Here is a 26,353-nt window from a genome sequence, read left to right on the forward strand (position 1 = left end):
AGAAAAATACACTGGATGGACTCGACAGCAGATCAGATGCCACAGAAGAAATAGCAGAGAACTTGTAAGATAGCAAAAGAAATTACTCAAAATGAAGCACAGAAAGAAAAAGGGCAGGGAAAAGAATACACAGAGCCCAAGTGAGCTGTGGCACAAAACTAACCACAGCTGTGCAACTGGAGTCCCAAGTGAGGAGGGAGAAAAAAAATATTTTCCTACAATCCTTTGTATTTCTTCTGTGTCTGTTGCTGTTTCTTCTCTTTCAAATTTGATTTTAGTTATTTGGGTCCTTCCTCTTTTTTCTTGATGAATATGGTTAAAGTTTGTTGATCTCCTTTATTTTTTCAAAGGACCAGCTCTTAGATTCACTGATGTTTTCTATTATTTTTAGACTCTATTCCATTTATTTCTGCTCTGATCTTTATCATTTTCTTCCTTCTACTTGTTATTGGATTTGTTTGTTGCTCTTTTTCAAATTCCTTTAAGTGTAAAGTTAGATTATTTAACCCAATTCTTGTTGTTTGAGATAGGCCTGTAATGCTACAAATCCCCCTTTTAGGACTGCTTTCACTGTGTCCCACAGATTTTGGGTTGTTGTGTTCCCATTTTCATTTGTTTCAAGGTATCTTTTGATTTCTTTCTTGGTCTCATTGTTAACCTATTCATTGTTTAATAACATGCTATTTCACTTTTCACATCTTTGTGTGTTTTTCTGTGTTCTTCTTTTGACTGATTTCTAGTTTCATAGCATTGTGATCAGAGATGTTTAATATGATTTCAATCTTCTTAAATTTATTGATACTTGTTTTATGTACTAACATGTAGTCTACCCTAGAAAACATTCCATGCACACTTGAAAAGTCTGCTGCTTTAGGGTGAAATGCTCTGAAGGTATCAATTAAATCCATTTGATCTAGTATGTTATTTAAGGCTGCTGTCTCATTGTTGATTTTCTGCCTGGAAGATCTATCCATTGAAGTCAATGTGGTGTTAAAATTCCTGACTATGATTGTATTTCTGTTGATGTCTCCCTTTATGTCCATCAGATTTGCTTTACACATTTAGGTGCTCCTATTTGTGGTGTATAAATGTTTACTAGGTTTATATTCTATTGTATTGTTCCCTTTATCATTACGTAATGTTCTTCTCTGTCTCTTATTGTACCCTTGGTTTTAAACTCAATTTTTTCAGGTAGAAATATTGCTACCCTAGCTTTTTTTCCTTTTCCATTTGCATGAAATATCTTATTTTAACACTTTATTTTTAGTCTGTGTGTAGTTTTTGATCCGGGATGGGTCTCCTGGAGGGGATAGATATATATATATATAAATTTTCTTATCCATTCATCTACCTATGTTTTTTGGTTGGAGCATTTAAGCCATTTACAGTTAAGGAGATTATTGATAGAGACATGTTTAGTGACATTTTATTGTTAGATAGTTTTTCTCTCTTTTTTTCCCTTTCTTTTTTCTTAAGCAACTCTTTAATATCTATTGTAGTGCTAGATTGGTGTTAACAAACTCCTTTAGGTTTTTCTTGTCTGGAAGCTGCTTATTTCTTCAATTTTAATTGATAGCCTTGCCAGGTAAAGTGGCTTTGGTTGTAGGGCCTTGCTTTTCATCCCCTTGAATATTTCACACCACTCATTTATGGTCTGAAATGTTTCTGTTGAGAAATCTGGTGACATTCTAATTGGTGCTTCATTGTATGTAACTGCCTGCTTTTCTCTGCAGCTTTTAGGATTCTCTCCTTGTTTTAAGCCATGCTTTTTTAATTATGACATGTGTTGGTATAGGTCTCCTTAAGTCCAATTTGTTTGGGACTCTCTGAGCTTCCAGGACTTATATGTCTTTTTCTTTCACCAGATTAAAGAAGTTTTGGTCATTATTCTTAAAAAAGTCTCTTGATTCCTTGCTCTCTCTTCTCCTTCTGGTATTTCCAAGATGCAAATGTTTTTATGCTTCATGTTGTCCTAAAGGTTTCTTAATCTCTCTTCATTTTTTAAAATTCTTTTCTCTTTTTGCTGCTCAGCTTGCATTTTTTTCTACCTTGTTTTCCAAATCACTGATTTGATCATCTGCTTTATCTAACCTACTATTCCTTCTGGTGTATTATTTATTTCAAATATTGTATTCTTTATGTTTGACTGGTCTTTTTTATGGTTTCTAATGCCTTTTTATGCTGTTGATTATCTTTATAATCATTACTCTAAACTATCTGAAAAGTCATCTACCTCCATGTCCTCCAGTTCCTTTTCTGGAGAAATCTCTTGTTTTTTTTTATATAGGTTTTTTTTTTCTTCCCGCATTTGTCCCTATGTATTAGGTGATCTGCAAATACTCTTGTGAAAACACTGCCTGTGGCTGGCCCTTTGCAACCTGTTTAGAGCTATTAGTGATCTACAGCTTGTGACTCCATCTGCTGGGCCTGTTTGTGTACAGAAAGAACCAGGCTTCGCACAAGGGCGAATTTTTTCCAGCATCAGTTCGGGGGAGAGTCTACTAAAGTCTCAGAGCTCCTGGAGATCCCCCTCTGCCTGCAGACTTTCTGTTAGGCTTACTCGGTACCTCCAGGTGTACTTCTCAGCAGCAGGGCTTATGCACCACTGGGTCAAGATTGCTTCCCCTCAGGTTGATGTCATTTGGAGGAGAGTGCTCTCCGTGAGAAAGATGGCCTCTTCAATGTAGGGAATGACTCAGCACAGGATACTAGCATTGTTCCTTCAGTTCTCTCCCCAGAACCACCACTTTCAGACTTTCCTCATGTGTCTCTAGTCTCTTCCCTCCCTCTGATGGAGTCCAGGGTAAATGGCTGCAAACAGAAATTTGTGCATTTGGCCCTTTACAAGGGTCTCTGTTCTTCAGCCATCTCTCTGATGGACAGAAACACTGCTGCTTTTCACAGCTGGATGTTATCTGAGTGCCTTTCTGGCTCTGGTGCTGCAGACTGGGGAGCCCACCTTGGGATTTAGACCCCACACTCCTCAGATGGAACCACCACCCAGGACTCACCTGCCACCAATGGGAGCCCAGCCAGCCCTCTCATGACTCCTCGGCACTACCTACCAGTCTTGTTGTGGTGATATGTCTTCTTCTGTCTGTCCTTAGTTATATGGCATTTCTCCAACTAGTGTTCAGTTGGTTTGGTTATTTAAGATGATTTCTCTACAATTTAGTTGTAAAACCAGTTTGGTCCTGGGAGGAGATTAGTGTAGCTTCCACTTACTCCTTTGCCTACAACTAATCTTTGTGTATCGGTCTTGTATCCTGCAAGCTTGCTGAACTCATTTATTAGCTATAATATTTTTTGTGAATTCTTTAGTATTTCTATGAACAAGATCATGTCATCTGAAACCAGAGATAGTTTTACTTCTTCCTTTACAATTTTAATTATTTTTGTTACTTAATTGCCCTAACTAGAATCTCTGGTACAATGGTGAAAAGAAGTGGGGAGAGTAGACCTCCTCCTCTTATGACTGATCATAGGAAAAAAGCTTTAGTCTTTACCATTAAGTATAACATTGGCTATGGGTTTTTTGTGTATGCCCTTTATGTGATTAAGGAAGTTTCCTTTTATTTCTAGTCTATTGAACATTTTTTTCATCATAAAAGGTTATTGAAAATGTAAAATGCATTTCTGAAACTATTAGATGATGTGGGTTTTATCCTTTAGTTCATTAATATAGTCTATTATTATTACATTTATTTATTTTGCACTGATTTATTTTTGTATGTTGTTCAAACTTGCATTCTTGGGATGCATCTCACAGTGGTTATTATGTGTAATCTTTTTAATATGTTGCTAGATTCACTTTGCTAGTGTTTTGTTGAGGGTTTTCTCATCTATATTCATAAGCTATATTCTTCTACAGTTTTCTTGTGATGTAATTGTCTGGTTTTCATATTACTGTAATACTGACATTATAAAAATGAATTGGTCAATGTTGCCCGTCTTCTTTTTCATGTAAAATTTTGTGAAGTTTTGGTGTTGATTTTTTAATTATTTGGTAGAATGGACCAGTGAAGCTATTTGGGCCTGTGTTTTGCTTTGTTGGAGTTTTTGATTCCTAATTCAATCTCTTTCCATGGTAGAAATGTATTCAGATTTTCTAATTTTTCTCATTAGTTTTTAGTTTGCTTCTGTATAGTAATATGTCCATTTCATCTAATCAAATTAAATTGTACACTTATTTACACTCATATTTTATAATATTTTCTTTTTCTGCAAAGTCAATAGTAAAGTCTCCTTTTTCATTTCTGATTTTTAGTAATTTGAATCTTTTATTTTTGCTAAATCTAGTGAAAGTTTTGTCAAATTTGTTCATCTTTCCAAAAACAAACTTTTGGTTTTGTTGATTTTTCTCTATTGCTTTTCTAATCCCTGTTATATTAATCTTCACTCTAAATTTTATTAATGCCTTTCTCCTACTTGCTTAGTTTTAGTTTGCTCTTCTTTTTCCAGTGTCTTAATCCTTTAGTGAAAGTTTAGTTAGACATTTAATACAGGCAATATATATGATAAATTTCACTCCAAGCCCTGTTTTAACTGTATTCCACAAGTGTAGTGAGTTGTGTTTGAATTTTTATTTATCTCAAAGTATTTTCTTTTCTAATTTTCCTGTGACTTCTTTGATCCATTGGCTATTTTGAAATATGTTATTTAATTCTAACTACTTGTGAATTTCCTAGATTTTCTTCTGTTATTGATTTTCAAAATTTACTCCACTGTAGAGAACACACTTGTGTTTTTAAATACTTCTAAATTTGTAAAGAATTTTTATGCTCTAACATACGGTTTATCCTAGAGAATATTCCATGTGCACTTGATAAAAATGTGTAATCTGCTGTTGATGAGTAGAGTACTTTATAACTGTCTCAGTCTATTGCTTCATAGTGTTATTTAAGACTTTTACGTTATTGATCTCCTGGATAGATGTTTTGTCTATTTTATTGAACTGTGGTATTGAAGTCTTCAACTATTATTATTGAACTGTCTGTCTCTCCCTTCAATTCTGTCAGTTCTTGCTTTTTGTATTTGTAGACTCTGTTGTTAGGTGAATGGGTTTATAACCATTATATTTCTTAATGGATTGACCCTTATATTACTTAAATGTTCTTTGTCTCTGTAGTGATTTTTATCCTAAAGTTTATTTTATTTTAGTTTAGTGTAGTTGAGTTTCGCCATTGCAGCTCTCATTTGGTTTCCTTTTTGTATAGTGTATCTTTTCCAACCTCTTATTAAATCAATTTGTATTTTTTTAATTTAAAGTGTGTTTACTATACATACATATAGTCAGATAGTGTTTTCTTTTAAAAATTAATTTGTCAATTTCTCCCTTTTGATAGAGATATGTAATCTATTTACATTTAATGCAATTACTGATAATATAGAACTTATAACTGGTATTTTGCTATTTGCTTTCTACATGTCTTGTGTCATTTTTTCCCTCTTTTCTTCCATTATTATACTTTTTTGCTGTTAAGTAGATATTTTTTGCTGTTTCAGTTTAAGTCCCTCATGTTTCCTTTACTATACGTTTTAAATTTATTTTCTTAGTGGTGACCCTGAAGACTACAATTACCATCTTTATTAGAACAACATAGTTTGGATTAATATAAATTTTATTTCAGTAGTATACAAAGCCTTTTCATTTATATAGGTTCAATCTGCCTTCTTTTTGCTGTTACTGTTATAGAAGTTAGGTCTCTATATTTTTGTATCAATACATGCAGATTTAAGTATTGCTTTACCCAGTTTTCAAATAAATCAAATAGAAAAAATGTTTACACATATGATTTCTAAGTATTTGGAGATTTCTAGATCCTTTTCTGTTACTGATTTCTGATTTTGTCCCATTCTGGTCACACTATACATTCTGAGGACCTCAATCTCCTGAATTTATTGCAACATACTTAATAGTACAAATGTGGCCTGTTTTGTTGAGCATTAGATGTAGACTTGAAAATAATAAATATTCTGCAATCGTTATGCATCATATTAGTGTCCTGTAAATGTAAACTAATTCAGCTGTGTTGTTTAGATTTTTTAAATATTCTTCCTGTATTATTATTAGTATTATTATTAATCAATGAGGGAAGTAAGGGATGTTAAATTCTGAAACCATACCTGTAAGTTTGAATTCCTCCAGTTTGTTTCACTGATTTTTGCATCATAAAGATGAAAACATTATTTCCATTTTGTATTTGGGGATGTCGCAGTACAGAAATTGAGTGCTTTTTACTTCAGCCAAAGATTGGCTCAGAATATTATGAGCCTAAACTACCAATTTCAATGTTGAAACTTGAGTTGAGATTATTAATTAAACCATAACTCTTTTTGTTCGCCTTGGTATTTTGGGATGGATATAGTCAAATTGATATTCATCTTTCCCATGAGAAAAGAACACAACACTTTTATGCAATGGTAATCTTAGCCCTTTATATTGCCATGCAATGAAACATAATTCCAATCTTAATAAATTTACAACACCTTAACATACCAAATAACTACACCTTGTTCCCACTATCAAACACCCAGTGGGTGGTCTGATCATATGTTAATACTGCCTTTCTTATTGCCTCTGTCTTTATTTTCACTGACCATCTGATGTTCCCTACCCAGGACTCTACAGAAGATGAAAACTACCAAACACAAATGACTCAAAATTTCTAAAACTTGTCTTCCAAGCCAAAGAACCCCATCTTCATTGTAATGAGAGGCAGAGGATATAAAGTTCTAGAAAATAATTTTATTCTTAATTGAGTTGAATGTTCTGCCACATAGTTTCAATGATAACTCCTTGAGTTCTCACCCAAGGATATGTTTATTGATCTCACAGAGAGGAAGAGGGGTAGAAAAGGAGAGAGAGAGAGAGACAGAAGAATGGATGTGAAAGAGAGAAACACTAATTTGTGGCCTCCTCTTTTTCCCCAGACTGAGTATTGTTCAACCAGAGATGGAACCCTTACTCTAGTCATGTGCCCTGCCTGGAAATCAAACCCACAACCTTTTGGTGTGTGGGACAACACTCCAACAAACTGAGCCATCAGGCCAGGGAAAATATCTCTTTCTTAACTGGTGCTATAGTCTCTTATATCTTACCTCTCTGATTATTCTCAAAGGCTAATTGTCCTCCTTCCCTTAGGATTTGTCTCAACCTCCATCTTTTTTTAAAATGCATATATCTTCAGTGATGCCATTCCTTTTTTTTTTCTATTTCTTTATTATTGATTCTAGACATAAGGGGAAGGAGGGGAGAAGTAGAGGGAGAAAATCATCAGTGAGAGAGGGAACCACTGATTAGTTGCCTCCTGCAAGTGCTCCAACTGGGAGACTGAACCCAAAACCCAGGCATGTGCCTTGACTGGGAATTAAACCTGTGACCTTTTGCCTTGCAGGACAATGCCTAACCAACTGGGTCACACTGTCTGGGGCAGTAATGCCGTTCTTAATCTTCAACTGCTACTGTATAGGTTGGGAATTCTTGTGGAAACAAACTATGTCAATTATTTCAATAGAAAGAAATTAGACAGAATTGTCAACTGTCTATAAGAAAATTAAAGAGGCAAATGGGGGACACTTTTGACTGTTAAATCTAACCTGGAGGAACAAAAGGAGTCATTAAATCTCAGTGACTTGAAGCAGAACTGGGACCAAGATCTCTGAGGGGAGAGCACTTCTCAGCTAGTACTGGTGTTTAAGAGCTTTAAGGAGAAATCCCACTCAACTCAATCTTCTGAGGATGAAGCATGGTCTGGCTAATGCTGAGTTTTCTGAGAGGAATTTAATGAGGCTGATTTTAATAACACGGAAAAATTGCAAACCACAATCAATTGCTACTCACAGAATCAATTGTCACAGCCAGAGTGAAGAGCTATCACATGACTTAAATTGGAAGAAATCAGGAGGGCACAAGTTTTTGTTTTTGTATTTTTTTTACTTATCCAACCTTTCAGATTTCCTCTGGTGCCTGTTGGCAAACTATAATGGGGAGCAACTGGCAAAGTATAAGTGAATCTAATTTCAGCATCAAATATGGAGCATATGAGTGTCAGTTTGAGGCTAAAAGAGAGTAGTATAATAATCATGGTGGTCCAGACTTTAGCTACCTAACATCTCTATACACTCTTCTATAGAAACTTGATTTTAATGTAATGGTATAAATCATGTTTTCTTAAACATTTATTTATATGTTCAAAGATACTCTCAATCCTTTTCAAAACAAGTAGATAGTATGTCCCAAAAGTCGCTGTACTCATCTCTGAGAGATAGCTGTGTATCCACTTCAGCTGAGGACCTGCAGGCTATCTACAGCCTAGTTCCTATGGTCTAGCACTTATCATGTGATCACAAAATTCCCTGAAGATTCTTAATTTGAAATAGTCTCTGTCACTGATGTGGTACCCAGGATCACATAGTGCCATGGCTACTGAAGAGATGGTTCTGGTACCTAAAACAAAGTAAAATGATTACTTAATAGACTACAATGCAACACTTAAAAATATGTTTAAAAGGTATGTAAGCAAACCTGGGAAAATATTTCAGAAAATTATTTGAAAAGAACATTAGATGTAGAAAAGTGAAAGAAGAGGGCAAAGGGAATAAGGGGAAAGTGGAAATGAGAAGAGGAACAAAGACAAGGAAGTGAAAAAGAATATTAAAGAAAGAAGAAAGCATCTTCTGAAATGAGAACAGTAGTTACCTCTGTAAAGGGTTGTTATGAGTAAACATATTTTCTTCAGATTTCACTGAATTTTATGAATTTTTCATAAAGGACATATACTACTTTTACAGTCAAAAGAAGTGGCATATAAGAGAATAGATTAAAGGTGTTCCACTGGATAAAACAATTTCCTTCAGACAAAAGATTCTCTAAGTTCTTTGGAAATAATAGTTTCCTCTAAAAAGAGAGCAAGTCCTGTATTTTTAGTTTACCTTCTGCAAAGCCCTTAAAACAACACCATACTCAAACATTCAACAAGTAGATAAAATTAGACTTATTACTCCCTCATTATAAACTTCTAATATTAAGATTTTTGAAAGATTAATAAATATTTGTTCATATCATCAGCTGAAATTATACCTTTTCTGTAGATTTTCCCTAACCTAGATGAAAAAAAGAAATGTCATTATGCCTATTAAATTTTGGTAAACACATACGTTGATATTAAAATGCAAATGTTGCATTAATGTTGAATGAACCAATGTAGCACAGAATGACCATGACTTATGTCACCTGTCATTTTGCATTTGTTCCACTATATCTTTTTTCTATGAAAATGAAGAACCTGTATGTTGAATAAAAACAAGTATAACTTTCTATAAAGGTTCATATCTATGAGCTCCCCACCAAAAGTGGTGCAGGTAAATATAAAATCTTATTTGTATGTAAGTGGAGGATACCTCATTACTTTCTGGTGTAGCTAATTTAATCCTCGCTGGGTTGTGCTGTCATTGTGGTGGTCGCATTATTCAAAATAAAGTACTTTATGAGGAAAAGGTAATGCAAGCTCTCCTTGCATTTTTATTAAAATTTGAAAGACAAGATTATGATTGGCTTCTTCTCACTACATAAAGAAAGAGAAGGTATCTTTATAGCCTCAAATATCAAATCAGTAGTATTAGTAGCATACTTATTCCACTGTTCATGTGGAAAAAATTTAGTGATGGTTACGTCCAACACAAAGTCTTTGCCCTAAGAATGTTTTTTATTTTCACTGATTTAATTTATATCTAAAGAGAAGTATGATTTTGGAAGGTATATAAATGTTGAATCATTATGTTGTACACATGAACATAATACAATGTATTTTGACTGTGTTTTAATAAAACAAATCAAGAGAAGTATGGTTTACATTTTTGTCTTAGTCTGAGATGTCATCTAGGACTAAAGTTTGTTGACTCTGTGAGTTTCTTCTACTGGATATAATTTTCCATGGCCTTGAAGATTGAGTACTTATGAGAAGAGTCTGATTTAATGTAGGGGTGATATATGGCATTCAAGTTAAGCTAGTACTCTTCAAGCCAACAAATCACTACTTGTATGGAGGAAGGATATAAATTCCATGATTTTGTTTATGGAATTGTGCAATTGTGATTGCACAATTGCAATCATGATTATGCAATTGTGATAAGGCACCACCTTGTTGTTAAAGAAACAAGATTTAATACATGCCTTTAAAAATATGTATATGCATATGTATATTTATATGTAGTAAAATAAATATGAACATATTTCTTTATTTCTCCTCTGGTTATTTTATTTTTAAATGATCTGGCAAATAATTTGATTGATTGTTGTCCTTATTTGAAAAAAACTTTGAATTTTGACCTCCCAAAATAGTTATAAATTAGACATATATTTTGTTTAAATTGTGTTATTTATTAGTTTGTCTTTTATTTACTTTTATTAAATAATAATAAACTACAATAAGCTACAAAGTGCTTGTACAGTTAAACATCTTCAATGAACTAATAGGATTCCAGAAGTAAAAATGGTTCAGGAGGACTTTCTTTGAGCAACAGGAACAGAGAAAGAAACCAAAATGCCTGTCTGTCAGAATTACACAATACTATATTCTGACCCAGTAAATCTTCCCATGATTAAATAAGAAGTGACAATCTTTCCAAAGCAATAAATTTTGTTATGTAAACTTTCATAAATAAAAATATTTCACTCATAAGTGAGAAATGTTTAAAAGGGTTTAGCATCTTATTCCACTTTATATTTTAAAATAAAACATTTCTTTAACTGATAATTGCCTTTTAAAAAGCCACTGACACCAAATATCTGCTTTTTCAGCTGATCTGCAACTCAGTAAAATAGAAAAAAAAGCACCAATGTTGCACAGTAATGCCATTCAAATACATATATTAAAAAACCTCTATCTCTCTTAAAACTTTTCATGTATATACTGACAAAAAATAAATGAATGAAAATATTCCAAGTCATAGGAAATAAGGAACAGTAGAAATTGAAAAGATGAAATGCCAGCAAGGGTGGTCTGGTCAACTTTAATGAATGGAGCAGAACAAAATTGGACATCAAAAACTAAAAAAATAAAATAAAAATCACTCTGCTAATTGCTGTACTGAACCTGACTGTTCACTTTTGTGCACTTCAAACTGAATAAATTGCTAAACAAATTGTTCAGATTAGAGTATCACCTATGTTCCTAATCAAAGGATGCCAAACCTGACTTGAACCGAATTAATGCCTCATTCTATTTACACAGTCACTTCATTTGAGGAAGAAAGTAGTTAATCAACCAATATAACCAGCCAAAGTAAAACAGTTGTTTGTGAGTAGGTACTTTTCACTTTTTAACCAGATATTTTGTCATCTAAGAGATGTTGTGTTAAACGGAGTAATTTCTAAGGGAAGTTCTATTGATCCAACCCATTTTAGCCCTTGTTAAGAGTAAAGGTGATATAAACCAGGAAAAAAGGACAGCTAGATCAGGAGTGGAAACATAGAAATGAAGATCTCAAGGAGGGTTAGCAACAGGGGAGTGGGAGGAGGAGAGGGGGGAGAAGGTACAGAAAATAAGTAGCATAGATGGTAGATAGAAAATAGATGGGGGGGCAAGAATAATATGGGAAATATAGAATCTAAAGAACTTGAGACACATGTTCATAAACTAAAGGGGGGGTAATGGTGGGAACGGGGGTAGGGTGGAGGGGAATGAAGGGGGGGAATAGAACAACTGTAATGGCATAATCAATAAAAAAATATATATATTAAAAAAAAAGATCCAGAAGATTGTGCACAAGTAAAGATGACATTTAACTGAGTGCCAACATAAAGTTATCTTTAAAAAGCTCCTACCACCAAGACTAAAGCCAGACAGTCAGGGATCATTGCCCCTAAAGAAATCAGGGATGCTGGTCAAAGGGCTTATGTCACTGAGGGACAGAGGGTTGACTCTCTAAGTCATGGTAGCCAGGTTGGCCTAGGTTACATGACCATTGTCTCTAGACACATCCATTCTTTTACACAAAGGTAGTTATGGAGTGGATATTTTACAAGTGGGTAATATTCTTCATGTAACTTACTAAAATATTAGTCAACATTTCCTATTCAGCATCATAATATATTTTCTAATCCTAACTTCAAACAACCCATTTTATTTGCTTCATCATAAAATGAGTAGTTTGAGTTAAAAACAACAACTCACTATAAGAAAAGGACTTTTACTTTCTTTGCCACATTATCTCTATTCTACAGAAGCAAAAATGAAAACTACTGGTCATACTAAGCAAGGATATTTTAAGGATTAGTGGCAGGGGTTACAGAGCTCACAAGGAACAGTTCAAGGGAAGTATGACCTCCATTGCTACATTTTAAGCAAATGGAATCTCCATCTCTTCAGAGATTCTGATAATCCTTTCGAATCCTTAAAAATCTGAATAATAGCTATAAGTAATACTGGTGTTTAGTAAATTTAATTTGATAATTATATAAAGGTGTAACTCTAACAATGAAAAAACAAAAATTTATAATAGATTTAATCAAGTCATGTGATGAAATGAAAAGACAGCTTGCATGCTAACAATAATTTGGGAAAGTGTTGGAGGTGGGAAATAATAAGAAAAAATAGTCCAGTGGAAGGAGTCAAACAGGAAATAGATATAGTAGCTGTGTTAAAACGAAGCAAAGAATTGAAAGGCATCACCCACAGGGATCTATACGTTTATGAGAACAGGTGCCAGTGATATTAATGGAAGTTAAGGACACATGTTTGTCAAGATAGAAATCTCAACTGTTAGCCATGACGACACATGCCAGGCTGCTTTGTTACCATGATGTAGCAGTTAGAAACATGGTTTCTGGTGCCAGGCTCTCCAGATTCAAACCCCAGTGTAGCCACAGACTGGCCATGTGACAGAGATGTGTCACTTACTTTCCCTCAGCACTCACAGCTCCATCAGTAAAATAAAAATAACATTACAGCCTGTTTCTAAAGGTTTCCATGTGATTAAATGAATTATGTGCTACTACATGTCAAATGCTTAAAACAGTGACATATGTGCATATGTGTGTATTATTGAACCTTTACAAATAAGACACTGGTATTTGTGAACAATGTCATATCCTTAGTCAATGCGCCAACCAATTAATCACAAGTATTTATTGAGCACCCACAACATGGAAATTTTGAGGAAAATTATGAGTGAGGAAAATATTTAATGAGGAAAATCTGAAATCTCAGATTTACAGAGATTTCAAGATGGGCAAAGGACCACCTACAAATCTGAAATTGGGTTTTTTGGCTAGCTAGTACTGCAACCATAAACTGAAAAATTGCTAGTATTGAAGTAATACTACAAAAATTAAAGAGACTACCCAAAACCCACATTTTGGTATTCAAGAACATGCTTTATAATGGTAAACTAAGACTATACTTTCAGGGATCATTTCTATAGTCCATTATAATGGTAAACTACTTCCCATTGACTCTAACATGACAAATGTTTAACTATAATGATGACTTAGATGCACAGACCTATGTTGGCCTCCTGAGTAGTTGCTATAATCAATTTTTCCCTCTTAAAAAAAGCTTTCAGTTTATAATGCCTTATTTAAGGTTCAGTTCCTGTTCATTATAAACTTTGCCATTCCAGATTATAACTTGTCTACTTTAATTTGCATCAAGATGAAATTTTAGCATATATTTGTCAGCTTTCATGTAAACCATTGTTTTAGGAAAAAATGTCTGCAATGAGTAAAATGAGGAGTCTGTAGTCTTGGACATCGTCTGAAGAATTAAAAACAAAATAACCCTCCTCTTTCTTGATTTTCAGTTTGACAGTGTGGTAAAATATTTTCAATTGTCTACAGATCTTTAATAAGAACATATGCCATTTTAATACAGATTCCAAAATGTCTAAAATTAAAGCATTATAAGAGCCTTGAGAATGAAAATATTGATTTTCCTTGGAAATGTATATTTAAGTAAATATAATAATAATTTACAATGCTTAGAACATATACTCTTTGGAACTGCACAAAGAATATTGATTTATATTCTTATTTAACCCTTGCAATAATGCTTGAAGGAGTTATTATCCTCATTTCTTAGATAAAGATATTGAAGTTATGGGAAGTTAAGTAATTTGCTAAGGTGATACTGTTAAAAAGAGGAGGAGCCAGGACATGAGCCAAGTTCCACCTAACTCTGAAGTGCCATTCTAATTACTAAGAAACATTGACTGTTTAGAACATCTTCATAGACACATACTGGGTGACAGTATTGTATAAAATTAGGCATGTGGGCTCAGTCTGCCAGAGATAAAATTGTACCTCCACTACTTATTAGCTGTATGATATTGGAAAAGTACTTAGAATAGACATATTGGAATGTGTCTAGCACATAGTAGATGCTGAATAAAGCTATTATTTTTCTCAGAATACTTAATGAGGAAATTATGACAAGAATTGTCATATATGACAAGGGAGACTATAGGAAATCATCAGAGATGGAGAGGCAGGTACTTAAACCTTGTAGAACATTAAAAGCCATAGTATGTACTTTGGCCTTTATTCTAAGTGTAAAGACCCTAGACAATTCTGACAAGAGAAGTGTTGTGATCTAACTTAGCATTTTATGATTGCTTTGGATGTTTGTGTGGAATGAGCTGTAAGAGAGTAACAGTAAAGGCAGGGAGACCAGTTAAGTATTCCTTACAGTAATCTAAGAAAGAACTACCAGTGGTTTGGAACAGGGCGATAACACTGGAGAGAGTGAACAAAAATGTGGTTGGACTACAAAATAACAGGATTTACTGACATACTGGACATAAAGAATGACAGAAGGAAACATACATCTTAAATGACTATAATAAGTAATAACATTAATTAATAATTAATGACCGATCATTGTATTTGCTATAGCTAAAATTACTTATACTCCTGGATCTTCTTTATACTAATGAATGTGCTAAGAAGTAAAAAATATCACCAACTGAATCTTCTAGAAAAAGGATATCAGACAAGTCTTTTAATAAATTGGTGTTCTGATTTCACAATCTAACTATTCTGTAAATACAAAAACTAGTGACTTGATAAGTTACTCACAGGGTGATAGGCAACCAGGATACACAGGGAGACCATCATGAGGTATGCCTGTTAGAAAAGTTAACCGATCTATTGAACTATGGCAACTCAGAGGCTTTAATATTTAAGCATGAAATATTATTGAATTTCTCTTCCACACTAGTTAAATATTCTGGAAAGATACAATTGCTTTCTTGTCCTTTTCATGTATTCAAAGTCCATTGTAGGCCAGGCTAAAATTTCCATCTCACATTTGAGTCAAAGCTTTCACTTCACTTCTCACACTGCCAGCTGGCTCTCGGCAAGTGTGTGGACGTGTGTGCCACCAGCCACCAGCAGTCAACCTTACAAACCCAGAAAAAAAATCCCTGGTGGCCTGTATATTACCAAGGCAACTCCAGGCTATCTCCTTGAATGTGTCTCCTAGCCCAGAGAGAAACTCCTACCTTCTTACCACATCTCAGTAACTTTCCTCCCTGCACTGCAACAGTTCCCCAGCCCGTCCTGTTTCTCTTGCTCAGGTTAGCTTAGAGTAAACCAACAAGTCCACCGACCAAGCAGATGTCTGAGGGGGAATGAGATGTTAGCCTTGCAGCTTTCTTCCACCCCTAGGGTGAAGATTCTTTCCACCTTTCCTTCTTCCCTGGCTTAGTGTTATGAAAATCACAGCATTCCAGGTGACCCAGACCACTTCTTACCTCTTCCTCTATGCTATCTTTTAGTTATTTTTAGTAGCCTGGGGTGGAGTTGGGGTGCCGAGTGTTGGATGGAGACACCAAATAGCCCAAACTGAGGGAGTGGGCTGGCCACTACTGTTGTCAGATCTCTCTGGAGCAGAAGACACATAAGAACTCTCTGTCCTCAACTTTAGGTCCATGTTAGCAGTTTAAGGCAACAAAAAAAAATTCTACTCCTATCAAAATACACACAATTAAAATGGTCTTATTTGAAACAAAGATATTCCAAAAGTGGTCAGGCAACTGACTTAGAGCCACTACAGAATGTGATTTGTTGAGAGCCATGCTGAAAATCTATCATCAATCCTTGTCTATTTTTTAATTAAGCTTATTGGGGGTGATATTGGTTAATAACATGTAAGTTTCAAGGTATAGTTCTATAATACATCTCTCACATGCACTTATACATACACTATCACCTCACATAATTACTGTATTTTCAGACTATAAAATGCACTTCCCCCCCACCCAGATTTGGGAGGAATAATGGTTGTTAATGCTGCTGTTCAGTTCTGTTTACATTTACATTGGTGAAATATTATGTTATTTATATTGTTAAATATTTTGCCATGTGTTTTGCTTCAAAATTTTTTTCCTGTTTTTCTCCTCTAAAACCTAGGTGCATCTTATGGCCTGAAAAATACAGTAGTGTTCAAGAATATGATAGAATGAACATACTTATTCCTTGAAAAATGGGTATACTATGGTCCTGAGAAGAAAATCAAAAATAGACTTGAAAAGATTTGGAAACTGCTAAGCTCTTGATGCAACTTGTTGAGTAAAAACATGGTCCCTACTGATCAGAGTTTAAAAGGGGCCCCTCTGGTTCACAGGCAGACAGGACCAAAGCTGCAAGGAGTGCAGTCAGTAGTGATTTAAGATCTGATTCTAGTGAGTTTTTTCCCTTTCTACATCATAATGCATAGTTGGCTATAAAGTGGTTTCTTTGGGGGATTCTTTCTAGTTGTTTTTTTATTCCGATTGGCCATTCTCACTATTTTCCATTCTCCAGTTTTCCTTGTTTTGTCTGGACTCATTAGATTCTTATGCAAATGAACCATTCTTGGAAGTTGCTTCAAGACTTTGTTTAGGAAATATAGTTCCAAAATACTAAGACAGAAGTCACTGTTACTTTCCCCATTTCCAGATAAGCTAATTGTATATTCATCCTGAGTAAGAAAGAAATCTTACTTAGAGAAAGAAGAAATCTTTCTCTAATTTTGCTCACTTTGAGTGTGTAGTTCCTGATAGCAATGCTTCCTGTAAATGATGGACACCCCCAAGTTACTGTGGTTTAACATGACACATTAACTGGCAAACAATCATGCATGCCAGCTACTTCTTCCCTATAATGTGCGTCTCCAGAAAAGTCTGATCATGTATCTAAAATAATTAGATTTTGTTCAGTAATCAAACTCAATCAAATGAATTCTGTGTGAACTACTTTTATTCCCACAATGAGAACTGTGTGTCATATCCTCTGTAAATTTGCATATTTTTCCATAAACCTAAAACCAATCAATTTTGAAGAGTTATGATAATATAAAGAATCTGAGGCAATTACTTGTCTTTTAAACAGAGATTCTGAATGCATTTCACTGCTGGTATTCATGTAGTAAAGTAGTCAAAACTTCTTTAACCCTTTTCATGACATCTCAATTAAGCTGTAATGATTGAGGCTCAGGACATTTCTTAGGATTAATGACTAGCTGGGAAAGTGGATGGCCTGAGATGAAGCCAAGGGCCATTAATTCCCCCTGGTCATTAATCCCCCAGGAAATGCCTTCAGCCTGGTTTGATATTAGTATTACAGTCTGCGAATATACTGTCGGATTTCCTGATTGCTATTAAAATAATTTATTAAGATGTTATATTGTAATGCCTGCCCTGTATAACCAACATTTCCAAATTCCAATTCCTGGTTTTTCATCCTAAACTATTGATTGCAGTGACATAGTGCAGAGGGTTTCATTGGTCGCTTTGCACATTTTCTTCAAAATAGTCAAAATATGCTAAAATGAGTGTCAATACAGATGTCCAAAATGGCCTTTTTTGTGCATGATGTTATCTGCTGGTGAAAATCTTGGCCATAACAATGAGAAGTATTTTATTTATGGGTGTGTGTGGTATGCTCTGGTTTGTACCATCTACATTTATAAAAGGTGTTGAATTCTGCCCCTAATTTTGCCTAAGGCATAGAAATCCCCCCTCAGACTCCAAATATAATATCAACACTTTAGGCTTTTGTTGGAAAATAATAAAAACTTTGTCATAGAAATAATATTTATCTAGTTGTCTAAAACATGTATGCTTATCCTTTCCTCTAAACACTCAACTTCATCTTTAAGTATGAGTCACTAAAGTTTGGAATAGAATTGCTTTCACTGAACTGCACTTTGGTGTTATATCTGTGTTAAGTTTCAGAAAGTTTATTTTTTAGGCTATCTAATGGAACTTAATGTTTTTACTACAAGCATGTTGCTAGATATTGCTTATTACATCACAGTGCCCTCCTCATGAGGGCCAGGGAAGAAATTCACTGGAGACTTCATATCAGAAATAAGTGGGATTGCCCTGACTGGTGTGGCTCAGTGGATTGAGTGCCAATCTGTACAAACCAAAGGGTCACTTGTTCAATTCCCAGTCAGGGCGTGTGCCTGGGTTGCAGGCCAAGTCCCCAGTGAGGGACGTGGGAGAGGCAACCACACATTGATGTTTCTCTTCCTCTCTTTCTCTCTCCCTTCTCCTCTCTCTAAAAATAAATAAATAAAATCATTTTTAAAAAAGAAAGAAAGAAAAAACTGAGATTAACCTACAAAACCAGCATATTTTTGCCTGTCAGATGCTATGAAACTTGCTACTGGTGTTATTTCTCTTCTTTGGCTGCTAGAAAGCATAAAATCAAATTTGAAAACCACCTCAGGTACAATTCTTAGAGCCAATGTTTTGAGTATAATCTTTACCTTTGACAGTTTTCCTCTCTCTTAAGCTTAATTTATTTTTCTCCATTATTCACCAGGTTCAGAATATGTATCTTTGTCATCTACTGCTAATTCTGTTTGGAATGAGATGGGGTATAATTAGTCAATGAATTATTAGCTGCATTGAACAACATACTTTCCCTTCTCCCCAGTCCAATGCTCATCTCTACTCATTGTTCATTTCTGGCCTTACCTTCCTGTAATGTGGCTTTGCTTTGCCCGCCTGCTTCAGAATACCCGACAGGACAAACCCAATGGGAATCATGAGTCCCAGAAAACTCGAGCTGGACGCCCCAGGGCTCTTTCCTAGTGTAGTAGCCAAGTCAGTTATTTAAGTATTCTTTCCCACCTGAAACTGCAGTTAACCACAGGAAGGTAGTTTTTGTAACAAATTGTTGCTTCTAGTTTTTCAAATAAACCTCTGTTAACTAAAGATCTCCATCTCAGAATTTCTACTTTAGATTATATATTCCTAAGGACTGTGGTCTGTCTGATAATATATGAAATGTCAAGTTGCTTAATTTTATTATCACTAAAACATCAATGTAATGTGACTCTTGATGAGAAAAAAGTAGCAAAAATAAATTAGGTAAGAGACTACTAGAACTTCTCCCCTCTACCCCCAACACAATGACCAGTTTGGGGGCAATATGCAGAATCAGGCTCAGCAAAGGAGCATCACCATGCAAAGGATAAAAAGGAATATCTGTCTATCCGTTTATTTTTCTCTATCTATATATAATGATTACCCTGAAATTCTTGAGTCAATGGAATGGCAACAATGCAGGAACTAGATCCTGAGCTTATTGATTTGAGCTGTGAAATGACAACACAAGGTCTGTATTCTGTCCTCAGATCAATGCCGCGTGTGTGTTCCTGAAGCACATGGTATATGCTGTGTCTGTCTGGCAGAAACATTTGTGCTTAAAATACAGCCTGACAGTTCCCTGCCATCTTGCAAAACAGTGTGGCTTATTTAGAACAAATCTGTTATGACTGACCACAGAAAGATGCATGTGTGTTTCTGAGCCTCTCCCTATGAATAGGCAAAAGGACCATCTGGGCACGTGGCATTTACACATCTTTGAGCAAAGTTAGCATTCTGCCTCCAACTAAAATCCATCTCTCAGGGACTCTGTGGGTTTGTGATGCTTCCTGTAAAATGAAGGAGGAAAACAAATGAACTTCAGTAAAACAGAAGTCTCTCTTTTTTTCATCTGTCATAGCCACAGTTTGATAGTATCTGTATTTCATTTTCACTTTGGAATATCACAAGAGGGAAAAATGGCAGGAAACAAGTTGCTTCCACATGGTTGTGAAAAGAAGTTGTTATATTTGATGGCTCTCTATGGCACATCTCTGTGAAATTTTTTAAAAAAGGAAAAGGAAAGAAAGAAAGAAAAGAAAACCTAGGTACCATCTTGGTGGTGGACAAACAAAAAGTAATGTCCTTATTTATTTCCTATAAGGATTATTACTCGAATAATAGAGTAATCACAATGGCAGTCCCTCTTTGTCCATTTTTATAAAAATCACATATGATGTAATTCAGGCAAATACTCATACTGGCATGTTTATCTTGGAATATTTATTTTACTGGACAATGTAGAATACTCAGAGAAAACATAAATTAAGATAGACTTAATTTTTTGTAATCAAAAGTTTTTTAACTCCAAAATCCTTTTAATATTCAAGAACTGAAAGCACTTTGCACGATCCTGGAGTGACATGACTTTTGTGGAAAGAAATTCACCTGAATTTATGTGGCCAAACAAGTTATTGGCCATGACTGAAAATGATCTTTTTCTTCACTCAGAACATATTTATTTCTTCTTTGTAAAATGACTTTCACAGTACACGGCTTATTATTTTCACTCTCCTTAATGGAAACATATCTTCTATCTTGGACTAGTGAATGAATTTACAAGTATCACTAACAACAAGGTGATCAACGGGAACTAACGTTCTGGCTGAAGGCGAGGTGCGCCAGTAAAGCATGGAGGCTGATCTCAAATGTTCTTTCAACTCTGAAATGTGACTTGCTGTTCCCTCTCTAAGATTATCGTATGCAACTTGTCAATTGAGAGGGCAGCTCTAAAAGAGGAGTGTCAAAATGTTTTACAGCAATGACAACATTGTTAAATTTCATGAAGAGCTTCCTGAGGGTGCCATTTTGAAGATAATCAGATGTCACACACGATTGTTGAGAAAAATTGTCAGGCCCATCACTTTCGAGACACATATTTACTTAAGCTTCAGTTGTTTTCCTTTTATCGAGTGAAATACTGAATGGGCTAAATTGTAGCCAAATCATACATCCTTTAATTCAAAACAATCTCTGCTTACTTTCCATCTTCCTCTTTAGTTTGGTAGTGCCTGCCATGATCTAAGTCAGGCTTTGGCAATTTGGGGTGGGAACAGATATGAAACATTTATGGCTTTGTGAAACAAAATACAAAATAAAGCCTATAATGCTAGTAATACTTATACAACAGAGAAAAAACCCTGGCCTGCCCCACCTTGTTTGCCTGGGTGGATACTCTAGGTACTGGAGAAGCTTTGTGATGAGTTGCTGGCTAAAGAAGACTTTCTCAGGATGATAGTGGACTAGACCAATGAGAAGGGACCCTATTGGGCAATGGGGTAGGTGACTGCCATGGTCTGTTTCACTGTCTGCCCCAGTGACTTGTAGGTAAAGCGTGGCCATCTCAACTTGGGCAGCAGTCCAGAGGTAAGGCCACTCACTAGAATGAGATTCTGACACTTGATACAAGTTGCAAACTGCAGAGTTTCCAATGTACAGCTGGCAACTAGCATGGACCTTGGAGAGTGGCAATGTGTGACTTGGAAGGCAGTTACTAGATGTGGGTAGGTGAAGGGGATGGAACTTCTTTTTCCCATAATTCCCACTTGCCCTTGGCCTTCATGGTTCTAGTGCTAGCTTGTTGGATCACTGCCCACAGACATATACAATGAGGCAGCAGGCCCTATTTGGCCCATTCATGATTTAGGTGGTCACTTGTCTACAATCCTCATTTCTAAATCCCAAGAAGAAGACATCAATCTGAAGAACAGTCTTTCCTGAGGCAAATAAATAATAGACAAAAAAAGATCTTGCATCCAGAGGAACTTGTTTCATTGCTATTTTACTCAATAACTTATTTTTAGGTCTATCCTGAATAATTATTTTAGTAATTTTTCTTATTCTTCCTCAGTTTAGCAGAGAAATAAAAAGGTCCCAATTTTTTTTATCAGTGACAGATTCTGGGAAGATTCTCAGATGGCTGTTCATTTCTTTCCTAGATGCTAAAGACTATTCTAGTATAGAGAAGGGGTCAGCACACCAGAGCCTATAGGGACAGAATCAGTCACCCTTCTTCATTTTTTATGACCCACAGCTAAAAAAGAGTTCTACATTTTTAAATGGTTGGGAAAATTCCAAAGAAAAATACTATTTTGTGACACATGAAAATTTATGAAATTCAAATTTTAGTGTCCATAAATAAAGTTTTATTGGAACATAGCCATGCTCATAATTTGCATATTATCTATGGCTGTTTCTCACTAAACGGCAGAGTTGAGTAGTTGCGACAGAGACCGTATGGCCTGCAAAGCCTAAAATATTTACTATCTGGTCCTATACAGAAAAAAAAAGCTCTGGTTGAAAGTATGTCTCTAAAATAAGACTGTCTGTGTTCAAATCCTTCCGCCATTTTTAGTATTGTATCCTCTTGCATAATTTTCTTAATCTCTCCTTGCATCAACTCTTTCATCTATGTAACAGAAATAATAGCACCTACTTCATAGAGTGATGTGAAGAATAAATGTATTCATCTATGTAAGCAACTTAGACCAGAGGCTGGCTCAAAGTAAGCATTCAATAACATTACCTACTTTTATGGTGTTTTCCTGAAATAGGATTTTATTTGTATAAATACCCATAATAATGAAACAAATACAGTTTCTCCAAATAAGAAACATCAGATGGCAAAAAATTTTGAATTTTTTCACATGGACTACTTTGCTATTTTGTACATGCCTAAGAAATAATTGGCACTCTACGTTGTACACAGGGACCTGGAAGACATCATGACCTGTCTTATAGACCTGGTCATGATAGCTTATAGACCAGTCTATAAGCTATCAGTTTACTGAGGGAACTAAGTTCAAGCACATGAAACAGAAGTACCTTAAAAAGATTACTTTCTCTACCAAAAATTTTTGAAAGCATACATTTTTCCTATTGTAATGGCAACTCTGTATGCTCAATTATGCTGAAAGTTTTTACTGAGCCAATTAATAAACAAAATCAACTATAGAAAGCAGCTACACTTCTACACAGTAACAACAAACTATCTGAAAGATGAACTTTGAAAGAAATTCCATTTACAGTAGCATACTTAGAAACAAATTTGACTGAAGATTTGTAAGACCTATATCCTGAAAACTATAGGACTTTGATGAAAGAGATTGAAGGACACAAACAAATGCAAAGATATCCTGTGTTCTTGAATTGGGAAAATTAACATTGTAAAAATGTCCATACTACTAGAAGCCTCAAACAGATTCAGTGCAATCTCTATCAAAATTACAATGGTATTTTTCACAGAAATAAATAAAAACTCTCCTAAAATGTGTACAGAATAACAAAAGACTCCACAAAGTCAGGGCAGTTCTGAGATGAAAAGAAGAGCAAAGCTGGAGGCACCACAATTCCCAAGTTGAAGCTACATTACACAGTGATAGTAACTGAAGCAGGCTGGTACTGACCAAAAACAAGCACCTAGATCAGCGGAACCGATGCAGTACAGACAAAGGAGCCCCCAAAACACATAACAGAGAAAGGACGGTCTCCTCAATAAATGGTGCTGGGAAAATTGGACATCTATGCAAAAGAATGAAACTAGATCCTTACCTTACATCATTTGTAAAAATTAAAGGTATCAAATACTTAAATATAAGCTCTGAAACCATAAGACTCTTGGAAGAAAAAGATCTTTGATATTGCTTTTGGTCATGGTTTTTTATGTAAGGTATGGAAAGCATGGCGACAAAACCTAAAAAAAACAAGTAAGATTATATCAAACTGAAGAGCTTCTGCAAAAAAAAAAGGAGACCTTTAATAAACTGAAAAGGCAACCTATAGAATGAAAGAAAACACTTTCAAATCACATATTTAATAAGTGGTTAATATTCAAAATATATGAAGAGCTCATATAACTCAGCAGTAAAGAAGAAAATAATTCAATTTAAAAATAGATAATTGACCTAAATTAATATTTTTCCAAAGAAGAAATACAAATGACCAATAGATATATGAGAAGGTGTTCAACATCACTAATTATCAGGGAAATGTAAATCAAAACCACAATGAGATATATCTTATACCTGCTAGAATGGCTATCGACAAGAAAACAAGAGATCAATATGGAGAAAGGGAATCCTTATGCTCTACTGATGGGAATGTAAATTGTTTCAGCTACTATGGAAAACACTATGACAGTTCCTTAAATAATTAAAAATTGAACTATTATATGACCTAGCAATCCCACTTCTTGGTATATTTCCAAAGGAATTGAAATCAGTATGTCAAAGATATAACTATATAGTATTTTTCATGTATAAACTCAAGTAAGGAAGCAACCTAATGAGTGAATGAATAAAGAAAATGTGATGTATATGTATGCAGTGGAATATTATTCAGCCATATAAAAGGAAGGCAATCCTGCTATTTGTGGCAACATGGATGAACCTGGAGGACATTGCACTAAGTAAATGTCAGACAAAAACAAAAAAATGCTGATTTCATAGGCAGATAAAATGGTGGATACCTGGGTTTTGGGAAAGAGAAAAATGAGGTGAAATAGGTCAAAAACTACAATTTTCCAATTATAAGAAAGTTATAAGAAGGGTAAGGATCTATAATAATTATAGTATTGTGACTATAGTTAATAATATGATACTGTATACTTGACAGATACTGAATGCAGACGTTAAGCATTCTTACCATGCACACAAACACACACAAAGTTAACTTTGTGAGGTGATGGATGTATTAGCTATCTTGATCTTGGTAGTCATTTCACAATCGACCTACCTTTCTATGGATCAATCGATCAACTTATTGATCTAGTGTTAGGTATATCAATACATAGTAAACTTTAAATATACTCATATATAATTATATTTGTAATTATTTCATAATACATTTAAAATATTTTTATCAAAAAATTAGAAAACATACAACTTTTCCTACTATTTTAATATAGTCGTGTACCACCCAGTGTACTGAATTATACTCATTGTACTGAATTATATCAAAAGACTATTTATTGAGCCTAATAAAGGTATGAGCCAAAAATCATCTTTTAGGAACTGCTCTTTTTTCCCTTATCAACATACTTGCTGCCTATAATCTAATGTTCATTAGTCCCAACCATGGAGTAAAATAATGGCTGAATAATGAATTGTAAATTAGCTCTTTTTTCCTACTGACAGCAGGGATTATAAATAGATTTGAAATTTTTCAAGATGTTATAAATGGAAAATATTGTCAGTGTATAAATTGTAAAGGTTCTAGTCAAGTCTTGTTTTGAACTTGAAGTTGATAACTACAGTTTTTCTAGTAAGAGAAACATAATCATTAATTAATTCAACAACTATTTATTGAACAACACATAGCTAATACTCCCATGGAAAATGCACTCTTGTGGTTCTGGAATGGTACTAAATAATTCTGACTGGTGTCTCTCAAAGTCTTTTCTAGTCTATCCTTTCAGGAACTGCAGACTAATCTTCCCCAAACCTTATTTTTTTCAATACATTTTCTTGTTCAAAAATCTTTATTTTCACTGTTCAGTAGATCAAGTGCCAACTCCTTAACATGACATGTAGAGCTTCTCATTACCTTACTAGAGACTACCTGAAGTTTTCCTTGTTACCGTCCTGCCACACTTTCCCTCTTAAGCTCTGTTTCAGACACACTCACCTACTTTGCATCCTATAATCGTATTTTTTGCTTCTCCACTTCTGTCTTTAAAAAGTTCTCAAAAATATGAACAATAAATACATATCAACAACTGAATTTGAAAACAAGCAAGCAAAACAGAACAAGAGTCATAGATATAGACAACATTTTGAAAGCTGCCAGATGGGAGGGGGTAGAGAGGTTGGGTGGCAAAGGTGAAGGGATTAAGAAGTACAAGTTGGTAGTTATAGAACAGTCAGAGGGATGTAAAGTACAGCACAGGGAACATGTGCTGCCAGGTGGGTATCAGATTTATCAGGATGATCACTTAGTAAGTTACATAATGTCTAATCACTGAAGTGTACTGCTGAGACTAATGTAATATTGTATGTAAGCTGTAATGAAAAAATAAAAATGATATTAAAAAGACTACTTTACTGACCACATCACCGCCTGGCCATGACAGAGCAGTGGTATCTGGGCAGAGAGTAGAGCTGAGGGAGCCAGGTGTCCCAGAGTCTGGTGGGGAGAACATGGCAACCCCCTAGCCTGCCAGGAAGTTTTCCAGGAGTTGGCTGCTTGTGGGCACAGGGCCAACTTGGCTGTTTAGACC

The 26,353-nt window shown here is 34.9% G+C and overlaps 1 pseudogene; it reads left to right on the top strand.

Moving 5' to 3' along the window:
* Positions 1 to 13,394: 13,394 nt before the first annotated feature.
* On the top strand, positions 13,395 to 13,527 carry LOC119044115 (uncharacterized; annotated as a pseudogene).
* The last annotated feature ends 12,826 nt before the right edge of the window (positions 13,528 to 26,353 follow it).

Source organism: Artibeus jamaicensis, unplaced genomic scaffold, assembly GCF_021234435.1.
Source record: "Artibeus jamaicensis isolate MK-2021 breed Jamaican fruit bat unplaced genomic scaffold, CSHL_Jam_final contig_1832, whole genome shotgun sequence".
Classification (NCBI taxonomy): Eukaryota; Metazoa; Chordata; class Mammalia; order Chiroptera; family Phyllostomidae; genus Artibeus; species Artibeus jamaicensis.